At 60.9% G+C, this 8,549-nt stretch overlaps 1 non-coding gene across 1 annotated transcript; it reads right to left on the bottom strand.

Annotated features, from left to right (window-relative positions):
• Nucleotides 1–5,987: 5,987 nt before the first annotated feature.
• Nucleotides 5,988–8,549, bottom strand: LOC103618641. Its single transcript, XR_001863390.1, has 7 exons — nt 8,511–8,549; nt 7,801–7,839; nt 7,656–7,682; nt 6,944–6,979; nt 6,794–6,829; nt 6,549–6,614; nt 5,988–6,127 (listed from the first exon to the last, which is right to left on the bottom strand). It is a non-coding gene; the product is annotated as an uncharacterized LOC103618641 (transcript).

Here is an 8,549-nt window from a genome sequence, read left to right as displayed (position 1 = left end):
GGGGGGGGGAGCTGGGGGATGCGGGGATCCTTGTGGGGAATTTTGAGGGGATGCTGGGGTGTTTGAGGGTCCCAGGAGGGTCCTTGAGGGGAGACGGCTCCGGGGAGGACTTTCAGGGAGATACTTGGGTCGGGAGGGATTTAGGGGTTATTGAGGTGCTGAAGGGGAAATCTGGGGCGGTCTTGAGGGGCTGTGGGGGATATTGGGGTCCCTGGGGGAATTTTGGGAGGGGTCCTTGTGGCTCCTTAGTAAGATTTTGGGGGGGATCTTCAGGGGTTTTGAGGGTCCCAGGAAGGTCCTTGAGGAGATATGGGGGTCCTGGGGAGGGGTTCTTGGGGCCGTTTGGGAGGTTATTGGATCCCGGGAAGGGGATTTTGGGCGAGTCCTGGGGGAAGCCTGGAGGTCCTAGGAAGGTCCTGGAGGGGATATTGGGGTCCTAAGGGGGTTTTGGAGAAGAGTTTTGGGTGCAGGGGGGATTTTGGGGGTTACTGGGGTCCTGGGGTGGATTTGGGAGCCCAGGAAGGAGATCAAATGTGGGTCCCCCTGCCCCCGAATGTGGGTCCCCCCTGCCCCCCTCGTGCCCCTTCCCCCCAGCTCAGGGGGTCCAAAGTCCGGCCCGGACGGGCCACATCACCCGCCCCTCCCCCCTTCCCTTCCCGAGACCCCCAAGTGGGGGAGGGGCGCTCCACTGACCTGTCGAGAGTTGGAGGCGACTGAGGCCGGTCTTGGGGGTCGGGGGGGTTCTTACCTGGGGGGGCGTGGCCCGCCTCGCCCCAACACCTCCTCCGGGCTGTGATTGGCTGCCCCAGGGGCGCCCACCCCCCCAAAAAATCCCCCAGGCGGTTTGGGGTGGGGGAGGGGAAATTCCCTTTATTGACAATAACTGAGCGAGGCCGGGGGGCACGGGGGGGCTTTGGGGGACACTTGGAGAGGCGCCCCATGACCGGAGGGCACTGGGCGGGGGGGGTCACATCAGGTGACACCGGGTGACAACCTGGCCCCCCCATTCAGCCCCTCCCCCACCCCATCGATGTCACGCGGGGGGGTTACGGTGGCGTCGGGGGGTGCCTGACACATGGGGGTGACAGGAGGTGACAGTGGCAGGGGTGTTCTTGTGGGCGGGGCCGGGGCCGAGGGGCGGGACAAGGTTGGGCTGAGGAGAGAAGATGGAGATGGGGGGGGAGAGGGGACCAAAGGGATACGGGGTGGGGGGGACAGGGAGGAGATGGAGGTGACCAGGCTGTGGTGGAGGGGGCAGCAGAGGGGACATGGAGATGACAGTGGGGACAGGGACAAGATGGGACCCGGACATGGAGCTGGGGACATGGAGAGGACATGGAGATGGTGGTGGGGTCATGGGGATGGGGGTGGTAACCAGCAGGAGATGGTCGCGGTGACAGCAGGTCATGGAGGTGACACAGAGGTGGTCAATGTCACCTGGAGGTGGTGGTGGGGACATGGGGACAGTGGTGGGATGAGGGATCAGATGGTTGAGGGGACCAGGAAATGATGAGGGGAGCAGGGACGGAGGAGACAGGGTCAAGGACACCTGGAGATTGTGGAGGTGACCAGGACATGGTGATGGCACATGTGGAGGGGACAGGGAGGAGGTGGAGGAGACAGGAAGATGGAACTGAGGACGTGGAGATGGTCAGTGTCATGTGCAGAGGGTGGTGGGGACGTGGGAAGGACGTGAAGGGGGGATATGGGGATGTTCAAGGTGAACAGGACGTGGTGGTGGGACATGAGGAGGGGACAGGGAGATGGTGGTGGGGACAGGGAGATGGTCAAGACCAGCTGGAGGTGATCAAAGGGACACAGGAAGGGAGTGAGAGAGGACAGGGAGGAGATGGAGGTGGCCATGGACCCTAAAGGTGACCATGGAGGTGACCCATGAGCAGAAGGCAGGGTTCGGGTGGGACACAGGGCCATGGGAATGGAGGGATTGGGGATGGTGGGACACGGGGCTGTGGGGACATGGGGACACGTCCTGCCCCTCCCCTCCCCTTCCAGGTAGTTCCTGGCGATGAACTTGAGGGTCTTGCCCAGGAGGATGATGGCGAACGAGATCTTGAGCACCATCAGCCAATGTGGCATCAGCGACAGCGGCGTCAGCTTGAGCATCATCTGGGGGGACATCGGGGGACAAAGGGTGGAACCCCTTGGCCGGCAACCCAAACCCCATGGCCACCAAACCCAATGGCCACCACCCCAATATCCATGGCCACAGACTCCACACTCATGGCCACTAGACCCATGTTCAGCACCCCTGTGGCCACCAACCCCCACCCCTTCCCTGGCCAGCAGACACCATGGCCACCAGCCTTATGGCCACAAACTCCACAGCCACCAACTCTGATGGTAACCAGCCCCTCCATGGCCACCGCCACAATCCCTATAGCCACCAACTCCCCATGGCCACCAGACCCACATCTTGATGCCCACCAGCCCCATGATGACCTCCCCGAAGGCCATCAACCGTCTCTCCATGGCCACCATCTTGGTGGCCACCAACCCCTATGACCATAATATTGATGGCCACCTGGCCCCCCCAAGGCCATCAATCTCCCCATGACCGCCCTCTTGATGACCACCAACCCCATGGCCACCAGCCCCACAGCCACCGTCCTGGTGGCCATCCTGCCCCGTGTCCCTCCTGTGTCTCCCTCTGACACGCAGGGGGTCAACGGAGAGGACGAGGAAGGGCAGGGACATGGAGAGGCAGATGGAGCCCATCAGCCAGATGTTCACCCAGCGTGGCATCCAGGCCAGTGACTGGTTCTCTGACAGGCTGTGGGGGACATGGGGACATTGGGGGATCACCATGGGGGGAGCGATTGGGAGGTCATCATGGGGAGGCCATGGGGGGACACGGTGGGAACAGAGGACGGATGGAGCCCATCAGCCGGATGTTTACCCAGGGCAGCATCTGGTTCTCTGACAGGTTGGGAGGGACATTAAGCGGTCGGTCACCCTGGGGGGGAACAGGGGGATGAGGGACACCACCAGGACACAGGGGGACATGGTGGTGGGAGACATCTGGACCGGGGATTGGTTCTCCCAAGAGGCTGGGGGGTACATCAGGGACATCTGGGGGTCACCATGGGGGTGGGGCACACAGCGGGACATGGACAGGGGATGGAAGGTGGGAGAGAGGGGTGGGTCACCATGGGGGAGGACATGGGGGGACACATTGAGGGAACACAGGGGCATCATGGAAGGGATGGTGGTGATGGTGATGATGGTGGTGGTGGTAGTCGTGTGATGATAACGATGGAGTTGGGTGATGAAGATGGTGGTGGTGGTGGTGATCATGGTGTTGAGTGATGAAATGTTGATGAAGATGATGATGGGTGATGATAATGGAGGTGATGGTGGCGTGTGGATGATAGTAATGACGATGATGGTGACAGTGGTGGTGATGATGATGGTGTTGTCAGTGTCACGGTGATGGTGTTTATTGTGTTGAGTGGTGATGGTTGTGTTGGAGCTGACGGTGGTGATGATGGTGTTGGTGATGGAGTTCACCATAGTGTGGCTGACAGCATGAGTGATGAAGATGAGGTACGTGGTGGTGATGATGGCCATGATGATGGTGTGAGTAGTGTCATGGTGATGGTGTCAATGGTGTGGGTGATGAAGAGGAAGGTGATGATGAAGAAGACGACAGTGATGATGGTGCTGTTGGTGTTGTGGTGATGGTGTTGATGGTGTTGGGTGATGATGATGGAGGTGTGGGTGATGATGCTGCTGATGATGTGGGGGATGAGGGTGATGGCGTGGGTGGCTGTGGTGATGAAGATGATGGTGATGATGAAGGCCTCCCCCGCTACTTGTTGAGGGCATTGCACATCTCGATGGGGACCAGCACCGACAGCACCGTCGGCACCGGAGCCTCAAAGATGTCGCAGTCCAGACCCTCAAAGACCACGTTGTGCCCTGGGACCTGCATGAAGTGGGGCTGGGGGGTCGCCAGGGGGCCCCTGGGGGGAGGAAGCCTTGGGGACACCCAGAGGGCTGGGGAGGCTCCACTGGTGTCGGGATTAAGGAGCAGCAGCTGCCCCTCCCAAACACTGTCACCGCAGGAGGACTTTGCCATGAGACGAGTGCAGGACGGAGCACAGGAAGGCGCTGACTCCAGGCCTGGCAGAGGTGAGATCTGGTCGGCACATCCTGGGAAATACATCCCCACAAAAATTCCCACTGTGGCACAGCACGTAAAGAAGCAGCTGCTCGTGCGCGTCAGCGGTCACACAAAGCTCACCTGAGTTATGGCACAGGCGCTGCTGCCACCACCGAAGCCCCCCGCAACCCTGCCTCGGCCCACAGCTGGACCTTGGGCGGGAAGTTCAGCCCCCGGGGTGGGAAGCTAAGATAAGATCAAGGTAGGACAATTGTCCGGGGATTATCCCAGACCTCGGTGGAGGTAAACAAAGCTGCGGGAGCAGAATGGATCCCTGGTGGTGGGCAAGGAAAGCCAACCCGGCACTCGTGCTGGAATCATCTCCAGCTGGGTCAAAGGGAATTCCAGAGGGGCAGGCGGCGACCACCAACTCCCGGCCACCGGCCCCAGAAACCTCCGGCTGAAGAGAAGAGACAGCCTGAGCTGGGACTAATTAGCACCCGAGGCCATTGTTTAACCAATGGCATTAGAGAGCTGTGTAGCCCATGAGCACTCATTCCTCAGTTTGCCGAAATGGATAAACAGGGAGAAGTTCAGAATGACCTCAGGACCCCCCAGTACCGAGAAGCGCCGGGGGAAGAAGGACCAACAATGCCTCTGGATCCACGGGTGGTGCTGACCTTGTGACTGATCTCTCTCCCTCCCTTCTCCCTCTCTGCCCACCCTTCCTCCTTTCTCTCCCTCACATTTTATTTTTCGGTAAATTCCATACTATTGACTTTGGCACATGGGCCCATTTGCCCCTAAATTTGGGCAGAGGCACCTCAATAATGGGATCTGAACAGCCGGGGATCCTTTAAGCGGCCTTAACCCCCTCATTCCCAAAGCCATGTGCCCAGGAGTGCTGACCCTTGGGCAGGGGAGCGCTGTCGCTCCCAGACGGACCAGAGGACCCAGGGCTCCAGGCCCCTGTCCGTGATCCACTCCTGCCCTGACCCCAACCTGTGCTCCCTGGGGATTGGGCTCCCAGAGCCCTGGGCAGAACCTGTTTCCTGCTGTGCCCCAAACCCTGGGGGCTCCAGAGGCTGCCCTGGCTGCCCCTTGTCCCTCCCAGCTCCAGGGGGACATTCCGGGGCGTCCCACCCTGCTCTGCCCAGGGCACATGGCGGGGGCAAGGGGATCTCCTGTGCAGAGACCCCTGGGAGCCCCCGGAGTCACTCTGTTCATGGCAGGGGAGGGACCGGAGACTCCCAGGTTGAGAGAGGGACACGGGAACACACACAGGGACACGGGAACACGCACATGGACACGGGAACACGCATAGGGACACAGGAACACACAGGGACACGGGAACACACACAGGGACACGGGAACACACAGGGACACGGGAACACATACAGGGACACGGGAACACATACACAGGGTCACGGGAACACACAGGGACACGGGAACACGCAGGGACACGGGAACACACACGTGGATACGAGAACACGCACATGGACACGGGAACACGCATAGGGACACAGGAACACACAGGGACACGGGAACACACACAGGGACACGGGAACACGCATAGGGACACAGGAACACACACATAGGGACACGGGAACACACACATGAACACAGGAACACACACATGGACACGGGAACACAGGGTCACGAGAACACCGAGGGACACGGGAACACGCAGGGACACGGGAACACACACATGGATACGGGAACACGCACATGGACACGGGAACACGCATAGGGACACAGGAACACACACATAGGGACACGGGAACACACACATGGACACGGGAACACGCACAGGGACACGGGAACACGCACAGGGACACAGGAACACACACAGGGACACACAGAGTTGCTTTGCTGTAGGGGTTTATTGATTACTCCAGGGAAATTCCCAGGGCTCCCAGGGGATCAGGGGGGTTATCCAGGAATGATCATCTCCTCATGCTGCTGGAGGGGGACAGGACGCGAGTGTCACCACCAGTTCCAGTCCTGAAAGACAGAACCCAAATCATGACCCCCAGTGTCCACTGGGACACAAGAGGGGCCTTGTCCCCACCCCTCTCTCTGCAGGGACCTGCGGCAGGAGAAGGGATTTGGAGCCCCGGATATACCTGGGACAGGACTTGGCTCCTGAGATCCTTGTGGCTCCCAGAGCCCCTCACCCTGGAATTCCCCAAAACCTCCCAGAGCCCTCCCTGCTCCCACAGGGACACTGGGTGTCCCCAGAGCCCCCCAGTGCAAGGAAGCCTTGGGGACAGCTCTGTCCACCTAACCCAGGGACACGGATCAGGGACAGCCCCTGCCACGCCCCTCTGCCATCCTCAAGCTCTGCCCACCCCAGAGGGCTCAGGGATCCGCCCTGGCCCCCGAGGATCTTTTGTGGGGCTGGAGACCCCCCGAGACTTCTCACCAGGGCATCCAGAGGGGCAGCCGGGCATCACTCCCGCAGAAGCTCCACCTGCTCAGCCACGGGGGGCTGGGGAGAAAGACGGGGTTAGAGCAGCACCGGAGGATACTGGGGCATGTTGGGAGATACTGGCGCATGCCGGGGTGTACTGAGGCACAGTGGGGTGTACTGGCGTGCACTGGGATGCCCTGGAGGGTCATGACCATGACAGGGGAGGCTCTGGGCCCAGCAGAACTCTGGGTACCCACCTCAGACCGCTTCACTCGCTGGGTGCCTTTCTTTACCTGTAGAGATGAGGAGATGTCACTGGTCACTGGAGTGTCCCTGGTCCCAGCAAGGCATGGGGGGACCCAACTGGCCCCCAGTTCCCACACTGGTGCCCCGGTTCCAGGACTTACCTCAATGCATCCACCTTGGCCTCCTACTACGCTTATCTGCAGAAGCAGAGCAAAGGTTTCGTCTGGATTGGCCCTTGTGGGGCTCGGGGGGTCACAGGTGTCCCCAAGTCCCCAGTCTGAGGGGGAAAATCCCTTCTGTTCCCTCCCAGTCCCACTCCGGCCATTCTCACCTGATCCCTGTTCCTGCAGGGACCACGGTGGGGATGGAGACAAGGAGAGCGAGGGGAATTCGGGGCCTCCAAGGACGAGGGGAACGGAGTGGGACTTGGGGGCCCCAAAGACAGTGAACTGGGGGGAACTGGGGGCCCCAAGGGATGGGGCTGGGGAGTGTGGGTGGGGAGGCAGGAATTCCAGTGGGGGGACATGGGGGCTGAAGTGAGGGGTGGGTGGGGGCAGGAGAAAGAGGGGACAGAGGACCAAAATTGATGGGTTTGGGAGTGGGAGTCAAGGAGGGGGACTTGGGGACACCACTGTCATGGACAAAGAGAAAGGGAAAGCAGTGGAGGGAGAGAGGAGAGGAAATGGGCTGGGCATGATGCTCTTTGGGGTTGACTGGGGTGCACTGAGAAGGGTGGGAATGCAATGGGCACCCTGGGGAAGGTGCAGCCTTGGGAAGCTCTGTGGTGTACTGGCATGCACTGGGGTGCACTGGGATGCCCATGGCCATGAGAGGGGAGGGCCTGGGCCCAGCAGAAGAACTCAGGGTACCCACCTTTCCATTGCTAAAGCCACCAACTCCCTGTGGAGAGACCATGAGATGTCACCGGTCACTGGGTTGTCCCCAGTCCTCGTAAAGGCTGGGGGTGACCAAACTGCCCCCCAGTTCCCACACTGGTGCACCCAGCTCCAGCACTTACCCCGGCACATAGAGTTCCACCACTGCCATCAAAGGCGGCCTGGGGAAGGAGAGCAAAACGTTGGTCAGGATTGGCCCTTGTGGGGCTGGGGAGGGACACAGGTGTCCCCAGCCCCCCCGGTGCATGGCTGTCCCCTGCTCTGAGCAGGGGTTGCCAGGGGATTTGGGGACACACTGCAGGGTGAAAGGCACTGGACTGAGGGGAAACACTGGATAGAAGACCCTGGGAATCATCCGGGGCGGGGTGGGGAAGAATTTCCCAGTTGGTGCCAGTTCAGCCTGGCTTGGGACTGGACCAGTCCAGCCCAGTTTGGCCAAGTTCAGCCTATTCTGTGCTTTAATGAGTTTGGACCTCTTGGTCCCACTTCAGCCTAGTTTGGGGTTGGCCTTTGTCCTTGGGCGGGAAACAGAGGAGATGCTGGGGAGATGCCCGAGGGGACCGAGAGGATGGGATGGGATGGGGGACACGGAACGGGATCTGGGGGGAGCCGGCCGGGAAAGCAGTGGGGCCGTCCCAGGGAGGAGCCGAGTCCGACCATCCCGTGGGGAAGCCGGGCTCTGGCACCAGGAGTTTACTTGCGGGAAGGGGAAGGACAGAGGGAATCGTGGGAAGGAGAAAGCGGCACCACCCGGGGCCGGGGAGCCCGGCGGAGCCCCTGGATTGGGAAGAGCCCCCAGCCCCGAGCCCACCCCGTGGCCTTGGAGCCTCACCTCGGTCTGTGCCGGGAGGCACAGCAGGATGGAGAAGAG

Source organism: Corvus brachyrhynchos, unplaced genomic scaffold (genome assembly GCF_000691975.1).
Source record: "Corvus brachyrhynchos isolate BGI_N302 unplaced genomic scaffold, ASM69197v1 scaffold1647, whole genome shotgun sequence".
Classification (NCBI taxonomy): Eukaryota; Metazoa; Chordata; class Aves; order Passeriformes; family Corvidae; genus Corvus; species Corvus brachyrhynchos.
Note: the sequence above shows the minus strand (reverse complement) of the source record. Positions and strands in the feature narration are given on the sequence as shown.